The sequence below is a fragment of the Canis aureus genome, chromosome 27 (assembly GCF_053574225.1).
Source record: "Canis aureus isolate CA01 chromosome 27, VMU_Caureus_v.1.0, whole genome shotgun sequence".
Classification (NCBI taxonomy): domain Eukaryota; kingdom Metazoa; phylum Chordata; class Mammalia; order Carnivora; family Canidae; genus Canis; species Canis aureus.
In genome coordinates this window covers 46,310,309-46,332,933 of record NC_135637.1, presented here as the reverse complement: position 1 = coordinate 46,332,933, position 22,625 = coordinate 46,310,309, and the positions used below count along the sequence as shown (strand labels likewise).

At 42.9% G+C, this 22,625-nt stretch overlaps 1 long non-coding RNA gene and 1 pseudogene across 2 annotated transcripts; both read right to left on the bottom strand.

Annotated features, from left to right (window-relative positions):
* Positions 1-463: 463 nt before the first annotated feature.
* On the bottom strand, positions 464-3,017 carry LOC144299581 (uncharacterized). Of its 2 annotated transcripts, none has more exons than XR_013366270.1 (3): positions 2,985-3,017; positions 1,415-1,501; positions 464-1,242 (listed from the first exon to the last, which is right to left on the bottom strand). It is a non-coding gene; the product is annotated as an uncharacterized LOC144299581 (long non-coding RNA). The 2 variants fall into 2 exon arrangements; XR_013366271.1 differs by lacking the exon at positions 2,985-3,017 and adding an exon at positions 2,092-2,389.
* Positions 3,018-13,357: 10,340 nt separating this feature from the next.
* LOC144299461 (peroxisomal trans-2-enoyl-CoA reductase pseudogene) lies at positions 13,358-14,819 on the bottom strand (annotated as a pseudogene).
* Between the last annotated feature and the right edge of the window lie 7,806 nt (positions 14,820-22,625).

Here is a 22,625-nt window from a genome sequence, read left to right as displayed (position 1 = left end):
AAATACTATCATCTCAATAGAGGTAGAAAAAGCATTTGGTAAAATTTAGTAGGAGAAGAAATAAGAGATTAAAAGCATAAGGTTTGGAAAGGAAGAAATGAAGCATAATTACTTGCCAATAATATGATCTTCTACTTAGAATACTGAGAAAAATCAATTGAAAAATTAACAGAAATTACAGGAGAGGTTTACAAGGTGACTTATACAATCAATACATGAAAGCCAATCACATTTCTATATACCAGTAATAAGCAGAAAATTTAATAATAAAAACTATATACCACACCAAAAAATTATAAGATATCTAGTGAAAATCTATAAAAGTTTTTGAAAACCTATATGGGGATACTTATAAAACTTTAAAAAATAAGTTTAAAAAACGAATAAATAATAGCCCATGTTTACAGATAAGAAAACTTTTTTTTTTTAAGATTTTGTTTATTTATTCATGAGAGACACAGAGAGAGGCAGAAACACAGGCAGAGGGAGAAACAGGCTCCATGCAGGGAGCCCGACATGGGACTCGATCCCGGGTCTCCAGGATCACGCCCTGGACCGAAGGCAGGCGCTAAACCTCTGAGCCACCCAGGGATCCCCCCAATTTCCTTCTACCCAGAAGCAAAGACAAGAAGAAAAAAACCAACGAGTGTCCAGAGGGGCATGCTGAGGAAAAGAAGAGCTCCCCGAGGGCTGGGCTCCTGGAATCTCTGTCACATGCCCAGGAGACGGGAACAAATGGGTGTCGGAACCGGGCTGAGGCTTGCAGCTGAGGAAGGAGAGCACAAAAAAAGAAAACCACACACACACAAAAAAACACACACACACAAACACACACACACACACACACAAAATAAAAAATGAAAAATAAAAATAAAAAAAAGGAAGGAGAGCACAGAACCCCCCAGGAAGCCTGGGGCCCCAGGCGAGCTTCCAGACCCCTCCACCCCCGAACCGCCCCTCTGGAGCTGCAGTAGCCACACGGGCAGCTCCACTGCATGGTCTCCAACAGCTTCTGCAGCCTGGTCGGCGTCCTTCAGCTGGCAGTGCTTCAGGTACAGGTGCTGCGGTGTCCCCGAGACCTCCTCCAGCAGAGTCTCCAAGGGCCCAGGGACCATGTACGACAGGTTGTCACCACTCAGATCCAGCTTCTTCAGGGAGGCGGTGTGAAAAGTTCTGAGACAAGTAGGTGATGCCCACGTACAGGAGCGGATCTCCAGGGAGTGCAGTGGCTCCTGCAGGTGACTGAGGAGAGAGGGTGCGGCTCTGTCAGGGGAGGGCCGGGCCGGCAAACACCTGCCTGTCCCTGTCGGGGCCAGTCCTGCGGCAAGCACCTCACCTGGGCTGCCATTTACCGATAGATTTAGGAGTATGTCCTTTGGTGTACCAAGGATTGGCCCAGTCTCAACAGACCTACCTCCTAGGTTCTCTTCCAACGCCCCCGACACAGTTTCTCTGGTGAAATGGAGACCACATTAGTACCTGGTAGGACTGCTGACAGGAGCTGTTTGGAAAGAGATTATATGACCATAAAGAATCCATAGCATAAGCTTGTTTTTTATACAGGTTTGGGTTTGGGGGAGCTTAGCTTGGCTGGGGTGTGCAGAAGGCCTCCACCCAGAAATTTCTGGGAGGCAGCACAGAGCAGATGTTTCCCTCCCATAATCATCCTGGGAGCCGTGCACACTCCTCTCCAGGGCAGCACAAATACCAGGACTGATCTGTGTTGTCTCTAGTTCTTTCCTCAGGGCCCAGCACAATGCCAGGCACTCAGCAGAGCCCAAAAGTATTGTTGAGGAAATCGCTGCATGCATCTTTCCCCATTAAATTTCTCTTCCTAAGGAGATCCCAGCCACTGGCTACAGGGGAAGCCCAAGTTCCCAGACTGCCTGCGATGCCATGAGCAAGTAAGGAGAGCCACCACTTCCTGTCTTACCCTCTGCCCTGACTTGACTTGAGGGGGCATCCTGGGTACTTTTTAGAGGACCCTGCCCACCCCTTCACCTGAGCACTTGATGCAGGTTGCCTGACAGGTAGGAGTAAGAGTAGAGCTTCTGAAGGTGACCCAGCTTGCTGAGCTATGACAGGAAGTACCTGGAGGGCTGCTCAGGCTCAGAGGAGAAGGCCCAGTGGTAGCAGGCCAGCTTGAGGCCTTGCTGGTTGCAGATCCTGCCCAGCTGGGTGGCAAACAGGCTCTGCTCAGACAGTGCCCAGAACCAGTCAAACACCTCCAGCTCCTGAATGAAATCTAGGTTCAGGATTTTCAGGATCCCTATAAGGCTATTAAAAGGCATTTCTTTAATATGCAACTTTCTACTGCAGAGAGGCAGGGACCCACAGCTCCCTTCCACTTTATTCAGGAGGCCAGAGAGGAATGTATCTAACTTGAGGGGCCTTCATAGGAAAAGATCCATCTGTAATTCCACTAGTTCTTGCAGACTCTGCTGGCTTGGGCTTGGCCCTGGCCGGGGGCATCACTGTGAATGGTAACCAAAAAGGGAACCTGGCCAGGGCCTCAGAGGCGCCTTTACCTTGGACCTGTTCGGAGTCCAAGGTCAAATCCAGCACCCTCAGTTCTGACCTCCTGTGGAGATGAGAGCGGTGTGAGGAGATGCTGACATCTGGGGAGCCCATCAGGGCCCAGGGTAAGCAGAGCAGCAGCAGCAGCAGCAGCCCTGGGCCACTGTGGAGTCTAAGTCCCCAGTCTCAGCATCAGCCCTTCCTAGGTGCCCCCCTAGTCCTCTCCTCTCTAATGGGTTTTTCCCTTCCTACTTTCCAGTCCCTATTCCTCACACAACCTCTACCACAATCCCTAGAAGGTAAAAAGCACACCCCTTAATGCTCTTCAGCTACACCATCAACCACTTCACGCAGAGATCCTCACTCACAGCCCTAGCAGATTCCAGTACTCCCTCCCTTCCTTCCCAGCTCTACCTCCAACTCAGAGCTCTTTCAGCACCCATACTTCAGTCCAGCAACCCCCTTACCTGGGACAAGTCCTCTGGGCAGGGCAGGCAAGCACAGCTTGCAGGCTGTCTTGGTTGGGCCACTGTACAATCAGGGAGCCCAGGTGGAGAAAAGGGAAGGACCAGACCTGCACCAGTGCCTTCAGAGCCGCCACCTTTTGGCAAAAGCAGCCATGAGCAGTGGTGGGAAGTACTTGACTGTGAACTCTTCCAAGGCAGGTATGGGTGAAGCCTCATTGCTCAGGAGGTTGTGGGCTGCAAGTTCCAGGATCTTGGGTGGTGCAGGATTGCTCATCTCCATGGACCTGGTGAAGAGTCAGGAGACTTGTTGCCTCAGCATCCCCCCAAGTCAGCACGGAGGCTCCAAGTCCTTCATGTCCATCGCAGGACAGATGTTAGCCAAGGAACTGGAGACCTCCCTCCACCCTCCATTCATGACTCCACATCCAGAGTTTGGGTCTTGCAAACCTGACTCTGTGACTGTCTCCCCCAACCCCCCACCCCAGGCACTGGTGGCACAGGGCCCAGAACTATCTCAGGGCCTTTACATTTACTCTTCTCTCTGCCTGGAAGATTTCTCCTAGAAATCCACTTGGCTGGCTCCCTCACTTTATTCTCTTTCAGTCTCTGCTTATATTTCCCCTTGTTTGAGAAGTCTTCCCTGAACACTGAACACTCACATAGGATAACACTCCCGTCCCTTAATGATGACTCTATCCTACTCTGCTTCATAGCTCTTGTACTACCACTTCTACCCTACCACCCACTCGTTCAAACACACACACACACACACACACACACACACACACACACACACACGTATCATTGCTTCTTGTCTATCTCTGTTAAACTGTAAGCTCCATGAAATAAAAGAGGTGTCTGCTCTTATCATTGCTGTAGTCTGAGGGACCAACATATAATAGGCAACTGAGGCATATTTTAAGTGCATTACAAGAGCAAGTCTGCACATTGTAAGCTCACCACAATCCCACTGATTGAGCTTAGGGTGACGGAGGATGGAGGTTTTCTTTCTTTTATTTATTTATTTATTTATTTATTTTTTATTGGTGTTCAATTTACTAACATACAGAATAACCCCCAGTGCCCGTCACCCATTCACTCCCACCCCCCGCCCACCTCCCCTTCCAACACCCCTAGTTCGTTTCCCAGAGTTAGCAGTCTTTACGTTCTGTCTCCCTATCTGATATTTCCCACACATTTCTTCCCCCTTCCCTTATATTCCCTTTCACTATTATTTATATTCCCCAAATGAATGAGAACATATAATGTTTGTCCTTCTCCAACTGGCTTACTTCACTCAGCATAATACCCTCCAGTTCCATCCACGTTGAAGCAAATGGTGGGTATTTGTCATTTCTAATAGCTGAGTAATATTCCATTGTATACATAAACCACATCTTCTTTATCCATTCATCTTTCGTTGGACACCGAGGCTCCTTCCACAGTTTGGCTATCGTGGCCATTGCTGCTATAAACATCGGGGTGCAGGTGTCCCGGCGTTTCACTGCATCTGTATCTTTGGGGTAAATCCCCAACAGTGCAATTGCTGGGTCGTAGGGCAGGTCTATTTTTAACTGTTTGAGGAACCTCCACACAGTTTTCCAGAGTGGCTGCACCAGTTCACATTCCCACCAACAGTGTATGAGGGTTCCCTTTTCTCCACATCCTCTCCAACATTTGTGGTTTCCTGCCTTGTTAATTTTCCCCATTCTCACTGGTGTGAGGTGGTATCTCATTGTGGTTTTGATTTGTATTTCCCAGATGGCAAGTGATGCAGAGCATTTTCTCATGTGCATGTTGGCCATGTCTATGTCTTCCTCTGTGAGATTTCTGTTCATGTCTTTTGCCCATTTCATGATTGGATTGTTTGTTTCTTTGGTGTTGAGTTTAAGAAGTTCTTTATAGATCTTGGAAACTAGCCCTTTATCTGATATGTCATTTGCAAATATCTTCTCCCATTCTGTAGGTTGTCTTTGAGTTTTGTTGACTGTATCCTTTGCTGTGCAAAAGCTTCTTATCTTGATGAAGTCCCAATAGTTCATTTTTGCTTTTGTTTCTTTTGCCTTCGTGGATGTATCTTGCAAGAAGTTACTATGGCCGAGTTCAAAAAGGGTGTTGCCTGTGTTCTTCTCTAGGATTTTGATGGAATCATGTCTCACATTTAGATCTCTCATCCATTTTGAGTTTATCTTTGTGTATGGTGCAAGGGAGTGGTCTAGTTTTGTTCTTCTGCATGTGGATGTCCAATTTTCCCAGCACCATTTATTGAAGAGACTGTCTTTCTTCCAGTGGATAGTCTTTCCTCCTTTATCGAATATTAGTTGCCCATAAAGTTCAGGGTCCACTTCTGGATTCTCTATTCTGTTCCACTGATCTATGTGTCTGTTTTTGTGCCAGTACCACACTGTCTTGATGACCACAGCTTTGTAGTACAACCTGAAATCTGGCATTGTGATGCCCCCAGATATGGTTTTCTTTTTTAAAATTCCCCTGGCTATTCGGGGTCTTTTCTGATTCCACACAAATCTTAAAATAATTTGTTCTAACTCTCTGAAGAAAGTCCATGGTATTTTGATAGGGATTGCATTAAACGTGTATATTGCCCTGGGTAACATTGACATTTTCACAATATTAATTCTGCCAATCCATGAGCATGGAATATTTTTCCATCTCTTTGTGTCTTCCTCAATTTCTTTCAGAAGTGTTCTATAGTTTTTAGGGTATGGATCCTTTACCTCTTTGGTTAGGTTTATTCCTAGGTATCTTATGCTTTTGGGTGCAATTGTAAATGGGATTGACTCCTTAATTTCTCTTTCTTCAGTCTCATTGTTAGTGTATAGAAATGCCACTGACTTCTGGGCATTGATTTTGTATCCTGCCACGCTACCGAATTGCTGTATGAGTTCTAGCAATCTTGGGGGGGAGACTTTTGGGTTTTCTATGTAGAGTATCATGTCATCGGCGAAGAGGGAGAGTTTGACTTCTTCTTTGCCAATTTGAATGCCTTTAATGTCTTTTTGTTGTCTGATTGCTGAGGCTAGGACTTCCAGTACTATGTTGAACAGCAGTGGTGAGAGTGGACATCCCTGTCTTGTTCCTGATCTTAGGGGAAAGGCTCCCAGTGCTTCCCCATTGAGAATGATATTTGCTGTGGGCTTTTCATAGATGGCTTTTAAGATGTCGAGGAATGTTCCCTCTATCCCTACACTCTGAAGAGTTTTGATCAGGAATGGATGCTGTATTTTGTCAAATGCTTTCTCTGCATCCAATGAGAGGATCATATGGTTCTTGGTTTTTCTCTTGCTGATATGATGAATCACATTGATTGTTTTACGGGTGTTGAACCAGTCTTATGTCCCAGGGATAAATCCTACTTGGTCATGGTGAATAATTTTTTTAATGTACTGTTGGATCCTATTGGCCAGTATCTTGTTGAGAATTTTTGCATCCATGTTCATCAGGGATATTGGTCTGTAATTCTCCTTTTTGGTGGGGTCTTTGTCTGGTTTTGGAATTAACGTGATGCTGGCCTCATAGAACGAATTTGGAAGTACTCCATCTCTTTCTATCTTTCCAAACAGCTTTAGGAGAATAGGTATGGTTTCTTCTTTAAACGTTTGATAAAATTCCCCTGGGAAGCCATCTGGCCCTGGACTCTTGTGTCTTGGGAGGTTTCTGATGACTGCTTCAATTTCCTCCCTGGTTATTGGCCTGTTCAGGTTTTCTATTTCTTCCTGTTCCAGTTTTGGTAGTTTGTGGCTTTCCAGGAATGCGTCCATTTCTTCTAGATTGCCTAATTTATTGGCGTATAGCTGTTCATAATATGTTTTTAAAATCGTTTGTATTTCCTTGGTGTTGGTAGTGATCTCTCCTTTCTCATTCATGATTTTATTAATTTGAGTCTTCTCTCTCTTCTTTTTAATAAGGCTGGCTAATGGTTTATCTATCTTGTTAATTCTTTCAAAGAACCAACTCCTGGTTTTGTTGATCTGTTCCACAGTTCTTCTGGTCTCGATTTCATTGAGTTCTGCTCGAATCTTTATTAACTCCCTTCTTCTCTTGGGTGTAGGATCTATTTGCTGTTTTTTCTCTAGCTCCTTTATGTGTAAGGTTAGCTTTTGTATTTGAGTTCTTTCCAGTTTTTGAATGGATGCTTGTATTGCGATGTATTTCCCCCTTAGGACTGCTTTTGCTGCATCCCAAAGATTTTGAACGGTTGTATCTTCATTCTCATTAGTTTCCATGAATCTTTTTAATTCTTCCTTAATTTCCTGGTTGACCCTTTTATCTTTTAGCAGGATGGTCCTTAACCGGAGGTTTTCTTTCTTCACTCATGAAGCATCAGGTTAATTTCAGGTCACTTATACTCTTTCCACGGCCTAAACCCTCCTTTCTTCCTAGGCTTCCTAGGCTTTCTTCCTACACTTCCTAGGGAAGTGTAGCCCCATCCCATTACCCTCCAAGGCCACCCAGGCTACAGAGCAGATCTTTGTGCTGTGACAGAGATTTTCTAGACCCGTGCTGTCTGATGTGAAAGCCATGAGACACATGTGACAACAGACCACTTGAAATGTGGCTCATGGGACTAACTCAATTTTTAGTTTTATTTAATTTCAATTAATTTCAATTAATAGCTACATGTAGCTACATGCTACATTTTTGGACAGTACAAAACTAGAATCTATAGAAGTCAGAGACAGGAAACATTCATTCGTAATCTCACCAAGCTATGAAATCCACTCCTATGATGCTATTATGGCGTTGGCAAGAAAACTGAGAAATAGAATATATCCCTTTTTAAGGAACAGTGAATATTGGCAATTATTGGCCAATCTCACTTTTTTATAAAGATATTTATTTATTTATTCATTCATTCATTCATTCATTCATTCATTCATTCATTCGAGACAGAGAGAGAGAGAGAGAGAGAGAGAGAGAGAGAGGCGCAGAAGCAGGCTCCATGCCAGGAGCCCGACACGGGACTCAATCCCAGGACTCCAGGATCACGCCCTGGGCCAAAGGCAGTTGCCAAACCGCTGAGCCACCCAGGGATCCCCTCACTTTTGAAGCTGGATGTAAAAGTCCTAAACAATGAAACACTGACAAATCGTTCTCTTAAAAAGATGATCATGTATGATTGATACCAGGAATGCAAGAAGGGTTAATGTCATTAATTATTTAACTGTGTCAATGGCGACAGGAAAATCAAGTAAGGGATAGGAAGAAAATTCCTGAACCTGATATTTAGTAGTGGTGTTCTATATACACTGCCTTTAAAGTCAAATAAGAGCCACCATTCACATCCTGCACACCTGATGCACCCTGCACGTCCAATTCAGGGAGTGTCACTGATCCAGGGCCCACCCTGTTGCCCACAAGAATCCCTGGCAGCCTGGAGCAAGGGCCACACCTCACATGTGTTGCTCTGCACCAAGGACTGCGTGCAACAGACTAGCTCCTGGGAGACACTTTGGTTTGAGGACTTGCCAAGGACTTTGCTGAACCTGCTTGAGAGTGCCTGGTGGATCTGGCACACTTCCACCTCACCTTGCCTCCTTAATTGCCTCATCGCCTATGTCCATCTGTAGCTCTCCAAGCCTTCCTTGGCTCCTTCCTCATTTTCCTTCATAGACAACTCCCCTAGTAAAATCCTTGCACATTTTCCTATCTTAGCATCTGGTTCCTGTGGGGCCTGGACTAACTCAGATGTCATATCGCCGCTTCTATTCAACACTGTACTGGACATCCTGTCACACTTTTACAAGGAAAAAGGTTGTATGAGAACAGGAAAAGAAGAAACAAAAGTGCTAATAAATGTAGATCATATGACTCTTTACACAGGAAATCCAAGACAATCCTAGACAAACCTACAGAATAATAGAGTTCAGCCAGGTTGTGTCACATAAGATTGACATATAGACATCAGTGGTGCTAGTATGTATCAGTAACAACCATTGGAAAAATGTAATCGTCATGATTATAAGGTCCCAATCACAAGTGTACTAGATGGTCCTTAATAAAAGCAACAACAACAACAACAACAACAACAAAATAAATAAATAAATAAATAAATAAATAAATAAATAAATAAATAAAAGCAACAAATGTTTCTCAAGATGTCTTTAAAAGATTTCAAAATTTTGGACCAGAGTATATATAACGTGACAATCACTTAAATTGACTTTTAACTTTCTTATAAGTTTTAGATAATAACAACCATAACACACAGATTGTTAAGACAGCAAAAGGACACTGCTGGGGGGCTGCATGGTGGTGCAGTCAGTTGAGCGTCCAACTCTTGGTTTCTCCCAGGGGTTGTGGGATTGAGCCCTGCAGAGGGCTCCAGGCTCTGCGCTCTGCATATAGTTTGCTTGAGACCCTCTTTCCCTCTTCTTCTGCCCCTCCCCACCACCCTCTTGGGCTCTCATAAATAAATAAATAAATAAATAAATAAATAAATAAATAAATAAAGTAATTAAAAAAGTACACTGTTGGGAGAAATAATTTTTTTTGGGGGGGGGGAGAAATAATTAAATAAAATCTCCTGTCAGGGGATCCCTGGGTGGCTCAGCGGTTTAGCACCTGCCTTTGGCCCAGGGCGGGATCCTGGAGTCCCGGGATCGAGTCCCACGTCAGGTTCCCAGCATGGAGCCTGCTTCTCCCTCCTCCTGTGTCTCTGCCTCTCTCTCTCTCTCTCTGTCTATCATAAATAAATAACTCTTTAAAAAAAATCTCCTGTCAACCCAGTACAACCCCTTCACAAAATGTAGACAAGAATGAAAGTTTTGTTATTAAGCATTAAACCAGACCATGATGCATATCACAGGCATTCAGCTAAAGAAATTGGAATGATAAAGAAATCTCACCCTTTTAGATAGCTAGGCAGAAACAATCCATTACATACATACAACTGTCTTAGTCCAAAGGAAAAATTAAAACTTGGAGCCAAGTGCTTGGACAAAACTTCCACAGAGTTAGGGAGACAGAACCCCACACTCCTCTGTGTTCACCTTTCACAGAGGTGGCTCCAGAAAGACACACCTAGAATGCAAAACTGGCAAAAGGCTTGTTCAGCTTTTTAAAAGATTACATATGTGTGAAAAGAACAAAGAAGATTAGGATCACAAATTTTCAAAAGGAAATGCTGGAAAGAAAAGCAGGGGAAGAAAGTGTTCTTTCCCTTTTGGCACGAGGGACACATCAAAGTTCTTGAGACTAAAGCAAAGTTATTTGTTTTGTATATTTTGTAATTGGAGTTCAATTTGCCAACATATAGTATAACATCCAGTGCTCATCCCGTCAAGCGCCCCCCTCTGTGCCCATCACCCAGTCCCCCCGTCCCCCCGCCCCTTCCACTACCCCTTGTTTGTTTCCCAGAGTTAGGTGTCTCTCATATGCTGTCACCCTCTATGATATTTCCCACTCATTTTCTCTCCTTTCCCCTATAATCCCTTTCACTATTTTTTATATTTCCCGAATGAATGAAACCATATAACGTTTGTCCTTCTCCAAATGACTTACTTCACTCAGTGTAATACCCTCCAGTTCTATTCATGTTGAAGCAAATGGTGAGTATTCATTGTTTCTAATGGCTGAGTAATATTCCATTGTATACATAGACCACGTCTTCTTTATCCATTCGTCTGTCGATGGACACCGAGGCTCCTGCCACAGTTTGGCTACTGTGGACATTGCTGTAAAGTAAAGTTTTTAGTTAGAGGCAAATTCATAGTCAGATTCTTCAATTACTAAAGAACACTGAACATATAAACTCTACAATTCATTTAATAAGAATAAAATCAACCACAAAGGCAGCAGAAGAAAGGGCATAATTACGAGCACTTGAAGATAAAATAATTAGCAGAAAAACAGCATTAGGAGAAAAATAGGCAGACTGTAAAGAAGAGAAAAAGAACTAATCAGAATTAGAAATGGCAAAGTGACTATACCTATGGACACGGATCATATCATGAGAACCAAGAGAAACAAAGACAGAACGAGCAGCACTATCAGTATTTTGTTGATGTTTGAATTAGGACAAGCATACACACTATCAACATTGGGAAAGCTGTGGCCAATGCAATATGACATGTAATGCTGGTGCTCTCAATAGCAATTAAAAGAAAAAGAGATAGAAAAAAACCCATGTATTTCAGTGGAAAACTATGCATCCTTTATAATGTATACCCTTTTAGATTATCAGATTCTAGATTATCAGCTCAGATTCCTGTTCATTATCTTTGTGCGATTTTGTAACTCCTTGTATGTTGTAGGTAACTGATAGATATATAATTCTATCTAGCCTGGTAGTGACTTTCCGCTAATTTCCACCTGTGGAAAAGCAGTTTTATCTTTATTCATAATTCATCTCACCATCCCTTTATGTCATATAACTGCACTGTTTGGATTCTTCTTTTGAATTGGCTAGAACATCTGCCTCACATATTCACTTTATAACTCTATATGAGAGTCATGATTCTACCTTTTTTACCAATAGAAAGCTAAAAGAAAAAAAAATTTTAAAGGCTAATATAATAAGAATATTTTTATTGATGTGACTGGATGGGAATGTTGAGTATATCCAGCAAGAACTGAATAGTAAATGTACAATGGCAAAGTAACTTAGACACATGAAAGAAACCACACCCTAACCAGGCTATCACTAGGGATGACATTAATAATAAATATGTGAAATAAAATTAAGAATAGCAAATTATTGATGTAATGGAATAAAATTAACAAAACTAAAGACTTGTCAAAGGGCAGAAAGCAAATATTGAAAAGATATAAATTCTTAACTTATTGTTATAATCAGAATATTTTTGGTAATCTGTCTAAATAATTATAACTTTAATCTAGAAGAAACAACAAAATAAGAGAATGCTAAAAGATACTAACTTTACCAGATATTTGCATAAAGTAATATTGACCCAAGAACAAAAACCAACTGATGAACATAAATAAAGGAAGCTCTCCCAAGAGCTCACTGTATTATTGAAGGATCTAGTCTTCAGGGGATCCCTGCATGGCTCAGGGGTTTGGCGCCTACCTTCAGCCCAGGGCGCCATCCTGGAGTCCCAGGATCGGGTCCCGCATCGGGCTCCCTGCATAGAGCATGCTTCTCCCTCTGCCTGTGTCTCTGCCTCTCTCTCTGTCTATCATGAATAAATAAATAAAATCTTAAAAAAAAGAAGGATCTAGTCTTCAGTATCCAGATTGTTGACTACAGATAGCTAAGACAAAAAGACGAGCTTCTTTGGAGAAGATTCCACTGAAAGGTGGCTCAGCAAAGTGAGGGAAACTGCCTGTCACAGTTAAGGTTTAGGCAGCAGGAGAATCTGGCAGCTAACTCTTCGTCCTCCAACCTCCACTCTCAGAGCTTTCCCACAAATCCAGCAGCAACAAACCCTCCGCAATGCTTCCCTGTCTCAGGGACACCTGGGTGGCTCAGGGGTTGAGCGCCTGCCTTGGGCCCAGGGCATGATCCCGGATTCCCCGGATCGAGTCCCACGTCGGGCTCCCTGCATGGAGCCTGCTTCTCCCTCTGCCTGTGTCTCTGCCTCTCTCTCTCCCCCCCCACCCCGTGTCTCTCATGAATAAATAAAATCTTTAAAATAAAATGCTCCTCTCTTCACAAACATCGGATAGCTTTGAGAGAGATGAATTTGTAAGATGCGGGCAGCCCCGGTGGCGCAGCGGTTTGGCGCCGCCTGCAGCCTGGGGTGTGATCCTGGAAGCCCGGGATCGAGTCCCGCGTCAGGCACCCTGCATGGAGCCTGCTTCTCCCTCTCCCTCTGCCTGTGTCTCTGCCTCTCTCTCTGTGTCTATGAATAAATAAATAAAATCTTTAAAAAAAAAGAATTTGTAAGATGCATCACATAGGAAAGAAAAAAATCCACTACCAATAAAACACCCAGTGAGGGTAAGGCCCATACTGATTACTGAGATGCCAATCCCTGATGTATCCATGATGCACAATGAATAGGACTTTTTGGTAGGTGGACGTATAGCGTGAAAAAATAATTTTCTAGAGGGACACCTGGGTGGCTCAGCCGTTGAGTGCCTGCCTTCGGCCCAGGGCGTGATCCTGGAATCCTTGGTTCGAGTCCCACATTGGGCTCCCGGCATGGAGCCTGCTTCTCCCTCTGCCTGTGTCTCTGCCTCTCTCTCTGTGTGTCTCTCATGAATAAATAAATAAAGTCTTTAAAAAATAATAAATAAAGTATGTTAATTTCATTCATAAAAAAGTCTTTAAACACAGGCTAAACAACATTGGTTGGGGCTTAAGAATGCATTTATTTCAGGAATAGTTTCTGCTTGGGCATAACTGATAACATTCAAAAGGCAGAAAGTGATTTTTTCCGTACAAATTATTATAACTCTAAAGTACCAAAGGGCATTCTGGAGATACTAAGACATTTGGGGATAAAAAACATATGTAGTTTCCATAGCTTGGCTTTATTCCTGAAAGACTCCCTCATCCTTTTGACAACAGAAATATCCCCCGCTCGCTAAGGCCAGTTGTATATCAAACACTCCCATATACAAAGACTGGCCCCATCCCCATCCACCAATTTTCCAGTGATAAGAGAAGCTACAGGAGACAGCAGGAAGCAGACCAATAGGGAGATCTCTCAGGAACTCCAATTTGCTTCGCTGGAATTTTCTTAACCGTCCAAATACGTCTTTTGCCAAAGAGCCATAGTTGTCAATAGCAGTCAGGGAATAAATGACGCCAGGGGCAACACAGTTGCTCCTTACTCCGTTCTGGCCTATTCTACAGCCAAGGATTTGGTGAGATTGTAAACACCTGCTCTGGAAGCTGCACTATACACAAGTCCTGGAAATCCATTTTAAACAAGGATAATATTATTCAGAATGGATCCTCCATGCTCTTTCATCCAGGAGTTGTAAACTGCTCTCCACATGTAGAAGGTGCTCATCAATTTGGTTTCGATCACAGCATGCCATCCCTTTGCACTGATGTGTTTTGCAGGAGACCTGAACTGACCTCCTCCATTGTTTACAAAAAATTGATCTTACCATAAATATCTAAGGTGGATTTGACCAAATTGTTCACCGCCTTTTCTTTGCAGATGTTGCATTTTATGGGAGTGACCTGAGCCTGGTGGGCTCAGTTCATCTGCAGTAGATTTTAGTCAATCAAAGTTACGTGACGCAATGACCACATTACACCCCAGCTGCAAGATCTTGGTCATGATGGCCTTTCTGATACCTGTGTCCCCTCTGGTGATGATGGCCAGTTGGTCTTGCAGCAAGCCAGCAACCAGCCAGCTCTTGCCCTTGTCCCAAGTGCCCATCTCCACCAAGCATCTGAGTCTTAGGAGTGCTAAAGTCACTTACATGGTAAAAAATAATAATAATAATAATAATATTTTTTACTTTATTTATTCTTGAGAGACACATACACCGAGAGGCAGAGACATAGGCAGAGGGAGAAGCAGGCTTCCTGTAAGGAACCCAATGTGGGACTCCATCTCTGACCCCGGGATCATGCCGTGACCCGAAGGCAGAAGACACTCCACTCCTGAGCCATCCGGGTGTCCCTACAGGAAAATTTTTATGTTTAAAAAAAATCAATAGCCTGTCTAAATTATCTCATTTTATTAAAAATAGATTATCATTTTAAATACTGATATTCCGTCAGAAGTCTCTTATTGACAGTTATTTTGAATTTCAAACTATAAATAACCCAGAAATAAATTTTGTTAAATGCCTTTATCCAAATTTCAGGTTATTGAGTATATGCTTCCTTTACATCTTTTTCTCCTTTATGGAGATGATCATGTGGGATCTCTTCCTCTCTTTTGTGTCAATATGGTGAGGTTTGGTTTTGTCTTTTTTATTTTTATTATTTTTTTTTTAATTTTTATTTATTTATGATAGTCACAGAGAGAGAGAGAGAGAGAGGCAGAGACACAGGCAGAGGGAGAAGCAGGCTCCATGCACCGGGAGCCTGATGTGGGATTCGATCCCGGGTCTCCAGGATCGCGCCCTGGGCCAAAGGCAGGCGCCAAACCGCTGCGCCACCCAGGGATCCCTGTCTTTTTTAAAGACTTTATTTATTCATGTCAGAGAGAGAGAGAGAGAGAGAGAGAGTGACAGGCGGAGGGAAAAGCAGGCTCCATGCAGGGAGCCCGATGCGGGTTCGATCCTGGGTCTCCAGGATCAAGCCCTGGGCCGAAGGCAGGCGCTAAACTGCTGAGCCACCCAGAGATCCCCAATATGGTGAGTTTTATTAAAAGATTTCCTCATATTGGACTATCCTTGCATTTCTAGTATTTCTCACTTAGTCACATGCTATTATGACTATCAATGCCATTGCACCAGTATTTATCAATGAGATTCGTCTGTAATTTTCTTTTAGAGACCGTTTTGTGAATTTGTGTTTGGGATTTTTTTTTTTAGTGAAATAGCTCTGTCAATTTTGATCTGTGTTGGACTTTGACTTGAATCTAGTGTGGTCTGGGGTGAATGAGCTGGCTGAATGACAGACCCTATCCTGTGATAGGTGGAAAGAGGATACTTCCGTGAAAAACTATGCATTGCTCATATCTTACTTGTTCAGTCTAGTCTTCACTATTTCCTAGTCTTTCATGGTTTTTAAGCTACTTCAGAAGACAAGTGATAGCAATGCAAAATAATTCTTGTCTCTGGACATGTACATTCTGTCCTATTCAATTGACTTCTCCTCACTAGCCGGTTAAATAAATCTTTAACACTTGTTCGTTTTTGTATCTGCATGAGTCATGATTTTATCATTTTTAAATAATCTATTTTTATTGTAAAAATATATTTATATTATGTATATTTATGTAAAATATACATAAAATTGCCATCTTAACCATTTTTTAAAATATGCGGGTCAGTGGCATTAAGCACATTATTGTGCACCCATCACCACCATCCATCCCCAGAACTCTTTCATCCTACTAAATTGAAATTGTACCCAGTAAATAATAACCCTCCATTCCTCTATCACCTAAGCTCCTGGGAAACCACCCTTCAACTTTCTGTCTTTATAAATTGGACCGCTCTACATATCTTTGTAAGTGTGCTAGGAGGAAACACTTCCTACCAATTCAGATGCAGTGATCTAGAGACTATTAATTAACTGACAGATTTGGGATCCCTGGGTGGCGCAGCGGTTTGGCGCCTGCCTTTGGCCCAGGGCGCGATCCTGGAGACCCGGGATCGAATCCCACATCAGGCTCCCGGTGCATGGAGCCTGCTTCTCCCTCTGCCTGTGTCTCTGCGTCTATCTCTCTCACTGTGTGCCTATCATAAATAAATAAAAAAATTAAAAAAAATTAACTGACAGATTTACAGGAGAAAAGACAAGATTAATTTACACACTCACGCAGGAACATTCAGATGAAGAGGCTCCCTAAAGAGCTGGAGATAGACGTTTATATACCAACTGAACAGGGGAAAGTGATGGAAAGCAAAGAAAGAGCTTCTCTGGAAAAGACTAAGGAGCTTTTAGGAAAACAAATGGAAAGTATGATATTGTCATGTTTGCCACTTCTCAGATGCAAGTGGTCCAGGCTGAGAGTGAAACTACCCCAAAGAGGGATTTATGGCAGCTTCTCTCTCAGAAGGATAAGCCTTTAGTCAGATACATGAGACCCAGAAAGGCTTCTGCATTTGCTGTGTCATAAATGACTTCAGTTTAAAATAACCTTGCTCCAACTCAAGGGGTATAAGTGGATCCATACAAGTGGAATCATATAGTATTTGTCCTTCAGTGACTAGCTTATTTCATTTAGCATAATGTCCCCAAGGTTCATCCATGCTTACAATGTGTTAGGAATTACCTTCCTTTTAAAGACTGAAATAAAATTCTGCTGTACTTATATATTACATCGTGTTTATCCGTTCATCCATTGATGGACACTTGAGTTCCTTCCGCCTCTTAACTATTGTGAATAAATGTGCTTATGAATACAGCTGTACAAATTCTTCAAGACCCTCCTTTCAATTCTTTGGGGTATATACCCAGAAGTAAAATTGCTGGATATATATTTTTTAAGATCTTATTTCTTTATTCATGAGAGACACAGAGAGAGAGAGAGAGAGAGAGAGAGAGAGGCAGAGACACAGGCAGAGGGAGAAGCAGGCTCCATGCACCGGGAGCCCGATGTGGGATTCGATCCCGGGTCTCCAGGATCGCGCCCTGGGCCAAAGGCAGGCGCCAAACCGCTGCGCCACCCATGGATCCCCCAAAAGGTTTTAATATTTAATTGTAAAGGTGGGCAATAAATCTAAATTGTGGTATCATTATGATTTTTTCTTTTTTAAAGAGTTTACTTATTTCTTTTAGAGAGAGAGAACACAAGTTGAGGAGGGAGAGGGACAAGCAGTCTCTGCACTGAATGTGGAGCCTGATGTGGGATTTGACCTCATGACCCTGAGATCATGCTCTGAGTCAAAATCAAGAGTTGGATGCTCAACCGAGACACCCAGGTGCTCCTCATTGTGATTCTTAAAACGAGAGATACACAATGACTTATTTTTCATGGCAAATATTTTTAGATCCATAAAGCTTTATGGTAATTATCCATGTGTTATTTGTTTTGGTCATGCTGTCAAATTTGTAATAAAGCTTCTTAACCCAAAGGAAAAATAAAGTTATGTGTAGCAAAAAAATTTTTTCTCTCTGTAGTGTGTTTGAATCTATTAAGATATATATGCTCCAGGGGCATCTGGGAAGCTGTCAATTAAAATGTTTGCCTTTGGCTCAGGTCATTATGCCAGGGTCCTGGGATCAAGTCCCGTGTTGGGCCTGCCTGCTGCTCCCCCTACTATTCTTTCTCTGATTGATAGATAAATAGATAGATAAATAAATAATCTTTTTAAAACAGATATATATGCTCCAAACAAACCTTAAAGAAAAAACAGCAAAATGTTATTGTTTTCACTCTTCACACACTGCTATAAACATTCTCATTAGCTCACACAGTCCTTCCAGCTGGCTTACGTATACTTACTTCCCTTCGGCTTCAGGGATTGGGGGAATGGCTGGAAGTGCACACGAGGCTCTTTTTGTGATAAATTGTAAGCAGGCATACATTCAGCCAGAAGCCTTCCAGACTGGTCATATAAAAACATGGAGAGCAAAAAGAAAATGGAACTGAATGACTACCAAATTTCTACTCAGTACAGAACATTTTAGACTTACAACAGTAACTCTAAAAGCTCCCATTAAGCACGTTCAATATTAGTTTATAACCATTATCTCATTTAATCTTCACACACATACAATTTATGTGGTATATAGCATCTTAATTCCCATTTCAGAGCTGAGGAATGCTCTGCTTGAGGTCATGCAGCTAGTAATTGGAGCTAGGGGTTCTTAACATTGCATACTCTTTTCACCCTGGGGATGCTACTGAACTCAAAGGGCAGTTCTGAGGATTAGATGTGCTGAGGCACATTGTTTCCTTAGCCTCCTGCCTGCCATGGAGTAAGTAGTCATTATATGATCGCCATTAGTATTGAATCATTACTATTTAATATTAAATTATATTAATACAAATAAAACAATTAAGTTATTAATTGTGCATATCTGGGTCCTATGTATAGGTTTTCCATCCGTTTTATTCAATTCCTGTACTTCAAGATCATATAGCACACAAGTGAGAATATCTCCAACTTTGTGATTATAAATTAATAAAGGGTTAAGACTAGGAATACAGAAGTACTCACAGTTCAAATTTTAACTCACCATTTGTGAAATTGTGGGTCAGGATGATGTTGTAATAGGTAATAGGGCCATCCTAGTTGCTGGACAATGTTCTGGTCAGGAGTCCATCGGCAGCACTTTGGGATGGGTACTCCATTCTGGAGTCTGACTTTAAACACTTGCAGTCCAGAAACTCAACTGAGTCAGTCTATGGAAAATTACTGAGGCTCTTGGAAATTATTAAAATGAACCAAACTAACCAAATAAATAATCTTTAAATCATATTATCAATTGTGTATATATAATTAGAGACATACCTCTCCTAGAAGGGGCTATTCTATCCCCTTATTGTCCTAGCAATGAGAACAAATTCTTGCTCACAGGTGGTCCATTGGAAATCACTTCCCTAACCAGAGTTAGGGAATCTCCCTAACCAGAGTTCTTCCTCCCCAAATCTCTCCCCTATTATGTGTTTTGTTTTCTGGTAGCAGTTATCACTACCTAAAATTATCTTACTTCCTCCTAGATTGTCTGCCTTCCTCCATTAGAATGGCAGGTTCTCTGATGTTTGTTCACTGCCATATCCCTAACTTCTAGAACAGAGCTTGACACATAGCAGGAACTCAATATATGCTTGAATGAATTAATGTCATCTGGAGGTTGTAAACCCAAGTTAGATGCAAGTCAACTTAAGCTTCTTTCCCTCAACAGGAAATAGTTGCCCTGTCACTGAACTGAGTTTAGGGACAGTCCTCAGAGATGGGTCGGCCCCCTCGGACTCAGACCCCAGAGCAGGTGGAACCTGGCCCAGCCCAGTGATCTGTGTGTCTGCTCTCTCAGCTGCCCTCCAAAGCCCTGGGATCGACTTGCCACACTCACTTGCACCCTGAGCCACAGCTTCTGGTATAAGCAGAAACCACGGAGCCTCCCAGTTTCTCTTATTCCTTTCTTCAGGTTCAAGGACCCCTAAGGCTCTGGGTCCCTAGTTGGTGTTCTGGACCTAAAGATATGGGCATCTGCTTATATCTAACTCTAACCTGTTGTGGCCCAATGATCTCCTCCCTGCAACAAAGAAGGACTGAGATATGTAGATTGAGAACTGTGATCCTTCTTGGTTGTTAAAATAACTTACAAGTTATTATGGTACTAATTTTGGGGAACAGCAATGGATACTGAGTTTGTGCTTAATGCTCATCGACTGTTCCCCTCCCATATTCCCATTAAATATGTTTGAGAACTCAAAAGGCTAACTCCCAAGACCACCCTGAAATAGAGTCCTCCAGTCATTTTTCTTTTTTTTTTTAAGATCTTATTTATTTGAGAGGGAGAGTATCTGCACACAGGAGTGGGGGGTAGAGGAGACGGGAGGGAGAGGGAGAAGCAGGCTCCCCGCCTGAGAGGCTGCAGCGCCTGGCATTCCAGTAGTGCTTTATGTGGACTCAGGGGACCATTCCTCCGGTGACTTTGAAGGGAAGCCTTCTGAGAAGCTTGGGACCAGAAGAGTTCAGGTGCAAGAGGAATAGGGATGGTGTGGACCTTGAAGACCCTGATCCCATCATAGAATGTTGTGGTGTCCTGGGGGTCTCATGCAGGACTGGGGTGCCAAAGTAGCAGACACTCTGTTCAGCTTTGTCGGGGCACGATGGCACTGTGTATCCAGGCTCCAGCTGTTATCTTTTCTTTTTTTTTTTTCCAGCTGTTTTCTGAGAGCCACTTGTTATTGTCTTCTCCTCATAAAAGTGAGGGGAACTGATTCTTCAAGTTGGTTTTATAAGATCACTTGAACTACTTCTCAAATGACTGAATTCACAAGCCAGGTCACAGACTATCCTAGTTCAGGTAACAATGACCTGCAATGCACACGTAAACCTCTTATCCACCAAGTCCACTGCGTACTCCTAGCCACAGACTCTTTTACTCTGGACATCACCCTGATTGATCCTGGGTGGCTAAATACATGTCCATCGTTTTCACCGGATTGTCCCGTCTTTTCATGGTTCTACTTCTGCTTTCTTCTGCATCCTGTTCTGTGCAGTTCCCTGCTGCTCTGGATCTATGCAGTCCCTTTAGGGGAATGTGCTGACCTCAAGATGCTCCTGGCACGAAGGTGGTAAGTGACAGCATCCAAAACCTGGTTCAAAGTTCATGCTATTCCATGATGTCACAGGAGCTGAGGCCTGTCTACACAGTGGCCTACTTCACAACTCCCATAAATAGCCTATATTCCATAAAACGCAGGGGTTGGTCACTATCAGGAGATTGGAATGAAACTTAAAATAACTCCACCAATCCAAATAGGAGGGGTCTGCCCTCAGTTTGTTTTGATCTTTTTTAAAAAAATCTTTATTTTATTTTATTTTTTATTTTTTTGAGAGAGACAGCATGACCAGAGGGTGAAGGGCAGAGGGAGAGGGAGAGGCAGAGAATCCCAAGCAGGCACCACACCCAGCTCGGTGCCTAACTAACATAAGATCTGATCTCATGACCCTGAGGTCATGACCTGAGCCAAAATCAAGAGGAGGGCACTTAACTGACTGAGCCACCCAGGTGTCCCTCAGTTTCTTTTTCTATTAACCCTTTAAGATAGAGATCTTTTGTATAAGTGAGCAGTAGGTAGAAGAATTGGTGGCACCAACAAAGACCAACAGGACTCACAGCAGGGTCGTCTGTCTTCAGTGGTGCTGGGAGCAGGTCTCTGCGGACTTAACACTCCCTGCATATCACGGGGAGATGGCCACCTATCGCTCAGGTCCTTAAAAATGTTTGTTAAATTCGTTTAGGCAGGGGTAGAAGTACTTTCTAGAAACTGAATTTAATAGCACCTGTCAGGGAGAAGAAAAGCCTATTGTTCAGATCGAAAAGGCTCACAGAGTCAGAAAGTCTGAGGAACTCAACAAAATAGCCTCTGATGTGCGGCACCATGGGGGGAAGGGTTCCAAGGTCCTGGGGGAGACAGGAGAACCGGAAGTCAGCATCTCTGTTGCCTGAGACCTCAGCCAGCTCACTCCTCCTGCCCCTTCCCCATCCTGGGCAAGTGGCGCCTCTAACAGTGAACCCAGGAAAGGAAAAGACAGCAGGAAAGGGAAAACAGGAATAGAAAAATGGAAGGAACAAACAGAATAAAAATAGTAAGATGAGAAGAATGTGGTTTTTTTCCTCGGATACCAAATATGTGTTGTTTTCCACACCAACCAATTCTGACACTAACTGGGTATCTAAAAATTCAATTTAATGACACCGCCTAGCTGGAGTTACCATCACATTCCACACAGGTTAAATGGCTCAGTCCCACAAGACTATGTGCACTTCAGATGCCAGATAGGAATGGGGGGGGGGTGCTCAGGCTACCTGTGCTTCTGCCAACTGCAAATGTGGGGGCTCCCCTGACCCCTCAGGTATGATTACGACTCACCTTAGGAATGCACTTGACTTACAATGACTGGTTATAAAGGATCTACCTCAGACACAGCCAAAGGGAAGTGATGCATAGGACACTGTAGAGGGTGGGTGCCACAGAACTTCCAGGGCTCCTCCAGGGTGCCACCCTACCAACACATCCATGTGCCCACCAACCAGAAACTCTCTAGAACTTGTTTTGAGGGGTTTTATGGAGGTTTCATTACACAGGCGTGACTGGCTGAATCAGTGGCCATGGTGATTGAGCTCAATCTCTGATGCCTCTCCCCTCCTAGAAGGTTAGGGATGAGGCTGAAAAATTTAACCCTCTCATCACCAAACCTTCACACAGGCAAAAATCTACATATACATTTGGATTTCCCAAAATGTAACTACTAATAACCTAATAGTCGATTAACACACATTTGGTATGTTACAAGTATTATATACTGTATTGTTAAAATAGAGCTAGAGAAAATAAAATCATTAAGAAAAATCACATTTATACTATTGTACTGTATCTGTCCAAAAAGAGAAAA